Here is a 14,852-nt window from a genome sequence, read left to right as displayed (position 1 = left end):
CTTTTAAAATTGAAAATAGAATAAATATTTTAGAATAATAGTGTCTAACTACACTTTTCTCTCCCCCAGCTGCTCCCATATCTTCCTCACTTCCCCAACTACTCTAATTAGCACTTCTTTCCTCTCTCTCTTTAGATTACAAAGAGGCATCTAAAAATAATAGTGAAAAAATAAAATTAGATCAGATAAATACAAACATACCATTGGTTAAATGAGGATGCTTTTCTAAAGTAGTTCCCAAAGATTCACATAAATCTAAACATCCTGATATACAAGATATATTTGAAATTTACAAATATACATTCTTTGAAAAATCCTTATAATATACATTTTTATCTGTTTGTAATCTGGATTTATTTTTATGAATATTAGATTTTCAAGAATTACTAACATATATTTTTAAAGAAATATCTTTGTAGTATTAGACCAAACATTGTGTATGTGTGTGTCTGTGTGCCTTGAGTGTCTGTGTATGATGCACACATAAGATGTATACATATTTTTTTTTTCATGTGTTTTAAGGTGCCCATCTGAACAAGCAAGCATGGACAGTGCATGTACATGTGGAAGCCAAAACACAAATACATCTTAGTGTTCTTTACAGGTTGTTCTCCACCTTGCAACCCGACTTTTGCGGTTGAGACAATTGAAATGCATCAACTGTTGGTCCTGTAGTTGATGTCTATAATTAACCCTTAGACCCATAGAATAGAGGTTAAACTTGGTTGGCTAGGGAATTACAGGCCTTCTTCCATCTTTATCTCCACAGCACTGTAATTACAACTGTGAGGTATCATTACTCATTTAATGATGTGGATTCTGGAGATTAAATAGAGATATTAGTGCTTATGAGGCACATGTGTTACCAAAGGGGTTATATATCAAGCGTCTAACAGTATATACATAGGCTGCTTGGTGTAGAGAATATGGTTTACATACCTATCTTCTTAAATATGTTTCATTTGTTATGATGAAGATATTCAAAAGCTATAAACTAACTCCTTTAAAATTTCATTATACTTCATTTTTACATACAATTACTTTGCTATTCAATAGACTATCAACCTTTTCTATCTCTGTCTGTCCTTTTTCCCCACAAGTCTCTGGAAACTAACATGCCAAAGATAGTCCTTGATATAAACTTTTTTTTAAAAAAAAATCATTTTATTGTGTTTTGTATAGAAAGAGCATTGTACCTTGAAGGAAGCGAATGCAATAAATCTATGGAGCTATTCTAAGCCATTATTTGAATTTAAATAGGCAAACCTGTTACCGCTATCAAATGTATAATCATACTTTAACACACTGAATAAGAGATGTCTAATACATACACATCATATTTAATAGAAACCCCAAAACACATAAATATCTGTGAATTTTATTCATATGCCTTAAAAAGAGCCATGAACATATATATATCTAAGCCATGTAAACAGCTGTGAGCCATAAGGAGACAGGATAAAATGGCTTTCCTTGCATTTGACATTCCACAATTTGGTTTTTGTAATGAGAGCCTTTTTACATAAAGGAGAAAAGCATATGCTTATATGGATGTTTTGGTAGAATTGACTAAAGGTTACATGAGAAATAAGTTAATGGACTGGAGTTTATAGCTGTGTGTATAACTGTCAAATCTTTCTGTAAATTACCTTTCTTTTCTGCTAGCTGGAATGCAAAAATCCAATAAACTGTTAATAAAAATGGAAAGGTCATATGTAAATATCAAAGATCTTGAAAATGAACCAGAAAAGATGATAGTTTGCAGGAAAATATCATTTTATATTCTGTTTCATTGTATTCTGAGTGTAATTTGGATTGCAAAGTGTATTTCTAAGAAAAAATGCATAGAAAAAGTTTCTAGTTAAGGGAGATTAGTTTCCCGTCTGAAAGAGAAGTTTGGGTGCTAATTGGCTGTTGGTTTCTGCAACTTCAGAAGAATTGCAAACAATTAAATGCTTTGATATTCTCTCTGATTAAGCAAAGTCTTAATAGGGCCTTATGGAATTATTCCAGAAATACTGAGAGAGCACAATATGCACAGGATATTTGTGTGTGTGTGTGAGAGAGAGAGAGAGAGAGAGAGAGAGAGAGAAATGGGGAAAGGAGAGGAGAGGTTCATTGCTTAGAATCTGTGAGGTTCACCACTGTCTGCATCCAGACCCAAACCTGTATCCTTGGATCTGTTGTCAAGCCTGAAAAAATCAGGGACACAAAGAACTAAAGCAGCAGAAACTGCTCCTTTCTGTCCTATTCCATTTTCCAAAGACAGAATCATCTTTTTAAAGCCAATTTGAAAGGTGTAGTCTCATAAAGGGAATCCATTGAGGTCTAGGGAGAAGCAGAGTTTGAACACATTCTGCTTTTGATGAAGCCATGTGTGGTGCCTCTTGATCTTCTATGTCTGTATTTTAAGGGCTGTCCCAGTGCAGAAAAGAATGGATCACAAAAGGGAAAAGCACAGGGTTGGTCCCTTGAATAGATTCTTAAAGAACAATTTCCTTCCTCTTTTCTTGCCATGTTATTTTAGTAGTTTCTATATAATGCTATTGAACATAATCAACATGAGGGAATGTTATAAAATAGTATCATTAATTTTGAAATGTGTCATTCAGCTTGAGAAATAATTTGTAGGAATTAAACAGAGCCTTGCTTTTTCTCATCAAACATTCTCAATTGTTTACCAAAAGCAGAGAATGAAAGTAGACCAAGGTTTCCTGGTTTTGTTTAATGATCTTAATTTGTCATCAACAGTACTGATTGAATTCATTCTAGTGAACACATATAGGGATTGGAATTAATTTAACATTAAATATGGAATGTTCATATTTTGCCTAAAAGGGAAACCTGCTTTCATTAGCTAACAGCTGAACAACATGCCCATATAACACACAAACCCAAGAGGCATGGGTGTAAGAATGTACAAAAGTAAAAATTTGAATTTGTGGAAAAGTTCCATCTAGAATACATAATTTACTGCATTTAAATAACATTGGCTTAAGGTCAAATAGAAACTAAAAGGCCTTCCAATTTAAACCTTTCTGATTCCTTGTGATTACTTTTCAATTAGACAATGAAAAACAATTCACTGGTTACTTAGTGTAATTGGTTTGCTTTTACTTTTTGACCCCTGGGCTCCACTTACATATTCTATGCAATATGCTGTACAATTATCTACCTCTTTAGAATGCACAGTTCCTGTGATTTTATACTAGGCTGTTTGCTTCAGTCACTAATAGCTTCTGCCCTCCCTTTCTTCCATAGAAGAGTAGGACTCAAAGAATTTCTTTTACTTTTTTAGTATCAAGGAAGAATTTTAATTACTTTTTCTGAAATTACTTTATTTACTTACATTCCAGAAATTGTCCTATTCTTGCCACCCCTCCCACAGTTTCTCATCCCATTTTTCTTTCCACACCTTTGTCTCTGAGAGGATACTACAACTTCACCAGGCATCCCTCACCCCTCCCTGAAGTCTCAAGTCCCTCCAAGGTTAGGCCCATTTTCTCCCACTGAGGCCAGACCAGGCAATCCTTGACTATATATCTGCCAGCAGCCTCAGACCATCCCCTGGTTGGTGGCTCAGTATTTGGGGACTCCATGAGTTCCCCTTTAGTTGAGAATGCTGGTTTTCCTATAGGGTCACCTTCCCCTTTAGCTCTGTCAATCTTAGACCCTAATTCAGCCACAGCCATTCCCAACTTCAGTCTAATGGTTGGATATAAGTATCTGCCTCTTTCTCAGTCAGATGCTGATAGTGCCTCTCAGAAGACAGCCATGAAGGATCATGTCTGTAAGCACATCATAGCATCAGTTAGTGTGTCAGGACTTGGTGCCCCCTGCCCCACCCAATGAGATGGATCGCAACTTGGGCCAGTCACTGTTTCTTCTCATTTTTGAAACCTGTCAGTTTCTTCTCCATTTTTGTTCCTTCAGTTCTTTTAGACAGGAACAATTCTGAGTCACAAATTTTGATTGTGAGTTCCTAACTCTATCCTTCCACTCAAGGCCCTGTCTATCTACTGGAGCTGGACTCTTTGAGTTCCCTCCCTCCATTCTTGGGCATTTTGACAAAGCTCTCCCCCACTGAGTTCTGAGAGTCTCTCTCCTCCCAGGTCTCTGGTACTTTCTAGAGTGTCCCCCAAAGCCTCATCCCTTAAGGCTACTTATTTCCATTCATTCCCCTGGCCCTATGGGCTTCTCTCTGGTCCCCCCTCCCCATATCTGATACTGATCCCCTTTTCCCCTCCCACCCAGATCCCTTCCTCCTTCTGTCTCCTGTGATTATTTTCTTCAGCACTTTAGGAAATGTTCAAAGTCTTTAGTCAACAAGGAAATGCAAATCAAAATGACCCTGAGACCTTACACTAATCAGATTGACAAAGATCAAAAATTCAGGTGACAGCACATGCTGGCAAGAATGTGGAGAAAAAGGAACACTACTCCACTGATGGTGAGATTGCAAACTGGTACAACCACTCTGGAAATCAATCTGGTGGTTCCTCAGAAAATTGGAAATAGTTCTACCTGAAGACTCAGCTATACCATTTTTGGGCATATACCCAAGAGATGCCCCACCATACCACAAGAAAATGTCCTCTACTATTTTCATAAAAACTTATTTTTCCATAACAGTCAGATGTCAACCTAGATGTACTTCAACCTAAGAATGGATACAGATAATGTGGTTCATTTACACAATGGAATACTATTCAGGTATTAAAAACAAGGACATCATGAATTTTGCAGCAAATGGATGGAACTAGAAAATATCATCCTGAGTGAGGTAAGCCAGACTCAGGCGAACATTAATCATATGCACTGATTGATACGTGGATATTAAATAATACAGAATACCTAGGAAACAAAACAAGCAGAAAGGCCGAACTGAGGATGCTTCAATCCCAATTAATAAGGAGAAGAGAATTTTAACTTCTTAATAATTCAGTAAATCACATCAAAACTAGGTTTATTGGCACATTTACAAGTATAAGTCTTCTTAAAAATAATAATAAACGGCATGATGAGAAATTAATAACTATACAATATACTTTCATTAGACTTTAACTGAATTAAATATTTTATTAAAACAGTGTAGGTTTAGAATAATAGCTATGTTACTATCCCCTCATCAAATTTCTAGGTATCTAGATTCCTTTCTATGAAGTTGATATTGTGTTTTCAAACATATGGTAGTAGACTGTTATATACTACCAATTTTATACCAAAATGATATGCAGGTAGATGTCAAAAATACACTTTAAAAAATATCAATGTTTAATGAATGCTAGTCTTAGCTTAAGAGCTTTAATAATTAGGGCTTTGGATGTATGTAGCTCAGTAATTGCATAGTATTCATAATGACCTACGTTTGATTTTCAATTGCTCAAAAAAGATCTATCGATCAATCGATTGATAGATAGATAGATAGATAGATAGATAGATAGATAGATAGATAAAAATATTCTGTAAAAATTGACTTGGTCTTACACAGAAAAAAAAATTCTTTTGGGGATCAAATTTCCGTACAAAGATTTAGAATAATAGACATTCTATTACATTAAAAAACATACATTTAAAGAAAAATGTGACATTATTACTACTCCTAAAGTTTGCATTTGCATTAAACTCAATTATCAATTAATCACAAGAACAAACTTTAAACAGAGAAAAAATGGAGAAAGATTATCCATCCTTCATGTTTAATGCAAGTTCCAGGTATAGTTCTGTAATGTTTGTTTTCAGATCTGTAAATCTCTAGAGCAGAGACTTTAGGAGGTATTCAGTCCAATGGACCTCTTTATCTTTTGTATATAGAATTCAACCAGTGTGTTAAAATCTGTATTTGCTTTACCTTGCCCTTGTAACATGTTACTGTTTTACTACATCACACAGCTGCAGAACGATTCCAAATCAAATCAGGATCTTTACTTCATGGGTTACTATGTTCACTATTATCCTTTATTTTTGGTTCCCAGTAAATACAAGTATCTCCCAAAAGCTCATTTTATATCTGTAATTAGACACTTCAAAGAATCTGTTCTTTGTGATTGAACTCTGATCATCTGGCTTTGTAGCAAGTGTCTTTGCAAACATTGTAATCTTCTTGCCAGATTCTCTACATTTTACAATCAAACTAAATCTATATTGGATTCAGGCAAGAACTTTACAAGTAGCATCAATATAGGCAATGTTGTTTACTCTATATACACTTTAAAGAATGGTGGTCTAGCACTCTCTTCAAGGGTTATTATTAGATGCTTAAATAGTAAACAATCATTATTATTACATTAAGACTGGAAATGTTATTTTTTATTGATAGTGAAAATTAGCAACAAAGCATTCACTTATGCCAAGTATTTAGATGTCATTTAAAATCCCTTTCAAATCAAACGATGTATATTCCTGAACACTTCTATCAAAAGAAAAGACAATAGAGTTTGAGATATCATTTCTATTGTTTTGTAGCATTCCTCATGCTATTCAAATACATGAAGATGTATTTGTAGACACCAAGGTTCAAATGATTTTCAATATTTATTCCCCTATTTATTCATGTTTTACATTTCTTTTTATGAGGAGGTATCTGAATAACATGTAGTAATGTGTTAGTACTGTATGTTTGCAGTAAAGACACCATTATATATTATGTTCATATTTTGTGGTATCCTAGGTAGTGTATTTTCAGCTCAATCTTCAGTCACTTAATTTTTGTTCCTACAGATATATTAGCACTTCTAGACTTTAATTGCTGGAATATTGTAAGATTTATCAGCAATTTGGGATAATTTGCATGCCTAGTAGCTAAGAAATAAATTATCTATGTGTGGTCAGCAAATTTTAATCTTCTTTCTCCTATTAGATTCCTTTCCAACACCCAGCAGGCATGGATACATACCTGTCCACATTTAATAGCCAATCTATTTAATGAAATTGATGTAATCATTGTTAATTCAATCAAGGGAGAGTAGAAAATTGCTGCTGATAGTTCTGAATATTAGATTCAAGTTGTGTATATCTGGATAATTTGAACTATATTACTAATAATGCCAAAGAAATTAGGAGTGAATAGTTATTTATAATTTTTCTTTATGACATTGATCTATAAGAATCCTTCTTAACCTGTGGGTTGCAACCCTTTGGAAGGTTGAACAACAGTTACACAAGGGTTAACTAAGATAATTAGAAAACATATTTACATTATGATTCATAAGAGTAGAAAAAATAGTAATAAAGTAGAAACGAGAGTAATTTTATAGTTAGGGGTTACTGCAACATGTATTAAAGTGTCACAGTATTAAGAAGATTAAGTGGCTGGTGAGATGGCTCAGTGGGTAAGAGCACCCGACTGCTCTTCCGAAGGTCCGGAGTTCAAATCCCAGCAACCACGTGGTGGCTCACAACCATCTGTAACGAGATCTGATTCTGTCTTCTGGAGTGTCTGAAGACAGCTACAGCGTACTTATATATAATAAATAAATAAATCTTTAAAAAAAAGATTAAGAACCTCTGAACTTAGTTTTCTCATGAAGTTTTAGAAATTGAGCTTATAATAATACATTTAGTATAATATTATTTCTTAGGTTAAATGTTATATTTGAGTTAAGAAGAGAGAGTTTTATGTCTAACAACTACTGGCATCATGAGTAAAATATAACCAAAACTTATAATAAATAAAATTCATTAACCTTTTAAAATATAAATTCAACATTCATGTACCACTATCTAATTTAAGTGTGAACTTTAGATTCATAGTCGTTATATAGCTAGGAATTGAATTGGATTCCCAGTAATTTTTACGAAAAAAGTTATATTGAATTTCAACCTACAGTTCTAAAGTTATATTGTTTCAACCTACAGTTCTAAAACCTAAAAATTCTTTAAATTGCTCAGAAAATTATTCATTTACTTAACATTTACCCAGCGTTAAATGTATGTAAATGACAAGTTGCTTATTCTCATAAAACATAAAACATAGGAGGATAAAATAAGAAACATGCATATTTAATTAATAAATAATAAAAGACTAGGGTTGAATAAAACTATTCATGATCCACAAAATATATCATAATGCTATCCTAATTTCTATTGTTTTAGGGTTTTCACAAAGAATAATGAGAAAGTGGTGTTCTTCCTTTGGAACTAGAGTCATGGGTTCAGTGTTTGCTCAATATGGTCACTTACCTGTGACAGCAATTGGGAGTGATGTTAGCTTAGGAAGTGATGTATAATGGAAAAATCTTCATTTCAGAAGTAGAGTTAGAAAGGGTGTTGAGATACCCATGCTTCTTAGTCACCATGAATTGAACAGCATAATTTCATTTCGTCTAGTGGTCCGTTCATGGGTTTTTAATCTCCCATTACATTTTCTTTTTGTGAACACATCCTGTAGCTCATATTTCTTGGGACTCTGGGTAGATTAAAGAGTACTTTGAGGAGTGCAAAAAGGCACTTGAAATATGACTTAAAGAAATTGATTTTAAATAATGTGCTTTGTACACCTTAAGGGAAAAAAATGTCTTTGAGGAGCAAAGTAAAGTTCGTCTTTAGAGATGTCTAATCAAGCAATATAAAGTGTAAAACAATATAATTCCCATGATGTTGTATGTTTTTAAAATTTGATTTGGAAGCACTACTAGTCAGAAATACTTGCTCTTATGTGTTAAATACCCTCAGGGTGTCTTTATGCCGGAAAAAGAAACAACAATCTATTTGAATGCTGGGAAACTTAAAACCCTTTAGGTGTCTCAATCAGAGAAAACTCAGCACAAGTAATCTGTTACATGGGTGACTGAAGACCAAAGGAACAAAATGTGTGAGGAAGTTAGACGGAGATTAGAAACAGCAGGAAGCTGTATCCGCTCACATTGGAGGGATACATGAAGTTAGTGATCTAATAGAGCCCTGGAGCTACTCCTTCACACAGGAGAAACATCCACAGGAACTGGGGCCACAGAGAAAGAGGATTTCTGAAGGAATACAATAGTGGGAAGAAGCAGACAGTGCCAGAGATGAAATGGAAAGCAAAGCAGAGAAGCAAAAATTATCTCACTCCATCTCACCATATAGCCACCCATTTTCAAGTTCCTCCCATCAGCCACCGACCAAAAGGACTGGGGTTGTTTTCCTACCATGTCAGGTGATCCAAATGGGCATGTTCAGAGAAGAATGGACAAATACATGAACATATACTATGGTAGTGGAAATTCAAATATAAAGCTGTCAAGTATCTTACTAAATGATATGATGGTAGGTGTATGTACAATTCCCTTATGATAATGCAATGATTCAGTTGAAAATGCTTTGGGCAATGGACTCAGTAGGATGTATTGCCCATTTGCTCATAAGTGAGCATCAATTCAGGAAATAGTTAGACCAAATCCTACTTTCTCGCTTAGTTTTCATATTAGAAAGAAATTCATTCATCTTACTTGATTTAGATAAACAGAACTAAGATAATAGAGTCCAGCAATTTTTAAGGACATAGAAAATATTGATTGAACAATTTTTGCAGTATCAAATCAGTGTTGTATTCTGATTTTAGTTTAAATTTACCTTTTTGTTTCTGCTATAGAAACACTGATAAAAGCATTTAAGCAATAGCATTTAAGATGAGTGATTGTTTTCCCTATAATATTCAGATAACTAGAAGCATTTTCATTCAAATAAATTTTCATTTCCAGTAGAAACAATTTAATTTGAATATCTCTTTTCTAATAATTTTTCTATATAATGGCATGAATATGTTCAAAGAATTCAGAATATTAGCCAGTACATGCCTTATGAGAATTTATCATGATCCCCATTTTATTCATAAGAGAATCTATCTATCTAAATATAAAATGAAATAACTCCAGTAGACAAATATCACAGCTACATATTCCCAATTTATATTGCTTGTGTTAATATTTATTTAATTTCCTAAACCTCAAAAAAATTTTGCCAAAACACTGTTACTATATCTCTGAAAAATGATAAGACAAATACAGACAACATATGGAGTCAAGACTTTCGAGATTTGAATTAACTGAGTCATAGTTAGGTAAGTCAGACTGAAAAGTCTAAGAGAAATATGGTTCCGTGTAATAAGTTGGAAGGAATAGAAATTATGACTTGTTAAGAAACCAGTCTAAATGGCACTAAATTGGTAAGAGAGTAAGTAACAAGAATGAGAGGACAGAGTTATCCAGAAACAGGCTGACTTCATGACAGGCTGAAAACTGGCAATTTGGGAGACTAGGCCTAAGTTTCTGTTTCATAAAACTGGAAAAGTTCAGAACAAGTCAATTCCAGACAAAAAACTACCCCTCATGTGCAGCCAGTTAGGAAGCTGCCCTACTACCTAGCCTGAGACAAGCTCACAGGCAGTCAATCAGGAGCTATAGAAGCTGTGGTGGTAACCTAGCTTATGCCAGAGTTAAGTTCCTCAAACACTCCAGAGCCTTAATCCATCATAGAAGCACCCATATCCCTGAAAATAGAGCCAACAAATCGAGGAAAAGAAAGATAAAAGTCACCCACATCTACTCCAACAGGCTTTAAATTTACCCTGCAAAGTCCAACCTCTGTTTTCCAACCCGATATATGGGTGGGCCCCTGTATACAGGTTCTCTGCAGAATAAATGCTCTTTCATATTGCATACTATTGGAGTCTGGGAACAAATCTTTGACATTCACAGACCCTTACAAGAGTATCAAGAGTGACAGCTAAAGTGTTCGTATGAATAACACAGCATTACATAAATTGACATTTGAAATCTGACCAGCCTTTAAACTTCATTTATTAGTATTAGAAACAACTAATGTGATATTTGTTTCTAGTCAAAGGCAATGAGAGCAATTTAAATGTGGCATTATGATCATAGAAAATGGTGATATTTCTTAGCTACTTAGAAGTCAAATAATTTAAAAGACAAAAAAAAGAAATTAAAACCATCCACTACACAGTTCATTGTAATATGACCCTTTAATTTATGATTCCTTGGTATAGATCTCGCTCTCCCTCCCTCTCTCCCTCCCTCTCTCCCTCCCTCTTCTCTCTCTCTCTCTCTGCCCCCCCCCCGCCTCTCTCTCTGTCTCTCTCTGCTGCTTATTTAAATCTCCTTTCCTTTTTTAAAAATTTTATTAATCATTTTATTCATTTACATGTCAAATGATATTCTCCTTCCCAATTACCCCTCCACGAACCCCTCAATTCATCCCCCCTCTTCCCCTTCCCCTTTGCTTCTCCACCCAAGCACTCACTGTTCATCCCCCAACACTGGGGCATTAAACCTCCACAGGATCAAGAGCCTGCCATTGACAAGGTCATTCTCTGCTATGTATGTATCTGGACCCATAGATCCCTCCACATATACTCTTTGGTTGGTGGTTTAATCTCTGGGAGCTCTGTGTGGTCTGGTTGTTCTCCTGTCAGTTTGGTGTGTTGAATCTCTGACTCATTCTGTCAAAATATTTCTCTGATTCATCACTTTACCTACCTGTCACTTAGGTGTTATTGTTTGCACTTAATGGTGTGTACTAAAGGTGTGTCTATATTTAAGCCAAAAGGATTAAAGGTGTTTCTTTGTAGCCTGATCACACAGACATAGAAGTTCTTTTGATGTAACCTCTTGTCAGAGCATCCATGTGGCTGGAATAAAATCCCTCTCTCTGAGTTTTCAGAAAGATCTAAGCTCTAAGTGGGCCAATCAAAGTAATTTCATAGTCTTATCTACCATATTTTCCACCAATGTCCACCAAAGACTTATACTTAATTATCTATACATTTTTAAACACCTATTTTTTGGGGTGTACACTGCATTAAATCATAATTTCAATATTGATCTACAAATATGGAAACACAAGTCACAGAATTATGTCAGCTGAAAAATATTTATTTCCAATAACAAAAGAAAGTCACATTAAATTTTCTACTAAATGGTTAAAGTATCTCCCCATAGTTGATCAGTACAAAATATTCAAACGTGCTGGTTCCAAGACTGCCTTCTTGTCCCAATTTTTCTCTTTGTCAGTACATTCAATGTCTTCCTTCATTTAACACTTGTCAAAATCAACTGGATATTAAATGCATTACTAAATACTAGAAAATCAAAATTTTCTCATTTTCCATATCAACAGAACAAACATGCAGCATACTGTGATACATTTTTTCCTTGAACGTGGTAAAATATATCCTAGTAGGTGGCACAAAGAACATTAGTTTTCTATAAGAATGGAAGAAAAAGTACTATATATAGACTATATAATAAGAAATGTGAACCATCAATGCTTGATATTAAAACAAATTAGTTAGCAAAGCATATGGAGTAAGAAAGTAGTAATTGTAAATGTAACATTTATACATTTGATGCAATTGTCCTCTCAGGGGCTTACTGCTAAATAAGCTCACCCTCTCTAGCTTTTTTTTTTTTTTTCTGAACTCTGGCTGGCTTGTTCAACTCATCTGTTCTGGCTCAAACTCCTCTACAAGGTGACTGATTCAATCTGGGGTCTCTCAGCTTTCCACTGAATTAACTTGTTTGGCCTCAAATTAACTCTGGCTATGTGTTTTAATCTTCAGGCTCCTCCTACAACTGCCTCTGATGACCTGTAGTTCACAAACTGCACAAACTGAAGAGAACTGAACCAACTCTCAGTAACATGGTGGAAAATATAGTAGATTAGAATATTAAATTACTCTGACTGTCCCACTTAGAGCTTAGAGCTTTCTGTAGCTATAAGTTATGACTCAAGAAATAGGCAATTTAAAAGACTACCATGAAAGATGCTGGCTTTAAAGGGTAACAATTATGTCATTCACTCTGTAGGCAAAATATTTAATTAAATGTTGGGATATGATTAAAAACAAATTCACAAAAAGACATAGCAATATTCACAGAGTAGAAGATTTGTTTTATTGCATCGTTAAATATTTCTTGATTGCTTTATTTGTAGCAACAATTATAACACATCTCTCCCTATAAAAAATGAGCATCCTTTCTATCATAATTTCAGAGATGCACAGGTCTTTAAGTCATAAATGACATGGTGGACATTGACACGTATTTGTAAATTGTAATTCTTGTTATTTCAAAACTCTCAATGAACTCCAATCATTTACTCATGGTGTAGCAGTATTATCAATTGAACACAATTTGATGACAGCCCCTTTCCCACCCTTTCTCAACTTTCTTTTTTCCTTCACTCTCCTTTCACTCTCTTCCCCTCTTTCCTCTTTTACCCTTTCTCCTATTTTTGAACTCCATTTTACTTCCTTTTTTAAATCAATATTTAAGGATTTGTTCTACTCATATGCTATAGTAAAATATTTTGCAAAATTAAAAATTTTTCCAGTTACTGAAAATTCAAAATATCTTTACAAAGTTACTAGTGTGTTAAGTGAATTTTTTTTTTTTACTGTTCTGCATTATGAATAAGCAAAGATTGCCATGAACTTAGGTGTGTGTGTGTGTGTGTGTGTGTGTGTGTGTGTGTGTGTGTAAATGAGTAAAGTAAAAGGGGAAATAGCATTGGAATAAAATATAGCAGATAGCTGGGGGGTTCATGGTAGGGTTTCAGGGTGAAAAAAGAAGGGAAAATGATGTCATTGTATTATTATTTCAAATATATTTTAGAAACCTAAATACCAGAAAATAATCAAATTTATCCTATTTTGACAGGGGAGAAAATGCTTTGTCTCATTGCTTGTTAGTGACAGTTGCTTTGTGTGTTCTCCTTGAATGCATGCACCATATTAGAGTTATGGATATCCTTAAAGAAATTTAACTGATGATGGTCAAGCTTCATGAGGTACTTTTTACTCCACTGTTATTCATTGTACTTCTAATATTAATACAATTTTCTTGGAAATACTGACATACAATGCATTATTTTGAACATTGGAATAAGTAAAACTCATCTTCACCCAGGATTTTCAAGCTGTCTCCATAGCACATTGGTAGGAGTAAGGTTTTCTACCAGAAGGCCTGTACCTTTAAAAAAAATGTGTGGACACATTTTTCTAGTTCAGTTAGTTGTAGAAAATTATAGAATATATAATGGCAATATTAAATTTATTTTATATTATAGTATATTACTGATAAACATATAGTTGTGATTTATTAACAATAATCTGAAATACTTGAGGAATCTGATAAGTAATTCTTTTTGAAGTACTTTATTTTCTAATTACAAAGTTATTTTTAAGAATAAATTGTTAGACATGTCAAGAAAGTTTTGAGAAGGAATATCTTTTTTTTTTCTTTAATTGGAAATAGATTTTTATAGAATACACTTTTTATTATGGCCACCCTCCACAAGTTTCTCCTAGTCCCTGCCCAATTCTCCTCCCATTCTGACACATTCCGTTTCTGTCTCTCCTTAGAAAACAATCAGATAACTAAAAAAATTATTTAAAAAAATAAATAAAATGACATAAAAAACATCATGGGGACCACGTGTAGATTCAGAGACACACATGTTCACACATGGGAATTCCATTAAAACTTTAACAGCTTCCTGAACCATCTGGGCTATAATTGAGTTCCATTGCTTTTTGTAAGGCAGTAATAGCAAATCTGTCTCTTTGTATTTTAAAGGCACATTTTTTATCTACCACAAATATTATGACACACATTGAGACTTCTGAGGATACCTTAACTATTCCTCACCAATTTATCCACTACTACTAACACCATCCCTTTTGAGATTTCTCGACACCTACATATACATGTGCAGGTACAGACACACTCTATTACTCTTTACATAGGTAAATTCAGGTGCCTAGAGACAATTCCAATGTTGTAATGCTACATTAAACTGACTATTGGCAATGTATTTTGTACAATTTAAGGTTTTCTTTTTTTTTTTTTTTT

The sequence above is a fragment of the Mus caroli genome, chromosome 5 (genome assembly GCF_900094665.2).
Source record: "Mus caroli chromosome 5, CAROLI_EIJ_v1.1, whole genome shotgun sequence".
Lineage (NCBI taxonomy): Eukaryota > Metazoa > Chordata > Mammalia > Rodentia > Muridae > Mus > Mus caroli.
This window is presented reverse-complemented; position numbering follows the sequence as displayed.